Raw genomic sequence first — 329 nt, forward strand, 5'->3', positions numbered from 1 at the left:
GAGCTCCCATTGTTTGCAGCCCTTCACAAGCCCACTGATCCTAATATGGAATTCAGCAGGAAACCCATGATTTCCTGACACACAGCAAGCTGGAGAAAGAAAGGAAAAACTCCATTAAAAACCTCCAGACTCTCCTCCATGTTAGAAGTGCAATGGAAAATGGAGTGGATTTAACAGGAATCCCCGATTCCTGCGGCCAGGCTGGAGGAAGGGAGACGCGAATCGAAGCCGCAGGCTGCTGATATTTTGGAAGTCGCAGTAAAGACTGAGAACTGCCGGGCAGGATGAGGATTTCCTGACTGGGACAAACGAAAAAGGCCAGATCACTT

This window comes from Malurus melanocephalus, unplaced genomic scaffold, assembly GCF_030028575.1.
Source record: "Malurus melanocephalus ecotype Western Australia unplaced genomic scaffold, MMel_1.1 scaffold_373, whole genome shotgun sequence".
In the NCBI taxonomy this organism is placed as follows: Eukaryota; Metazoa; Chordata; class Aves; order Passeriformes; family Maluridae; genus Malurus; species Malurus melanocephalus.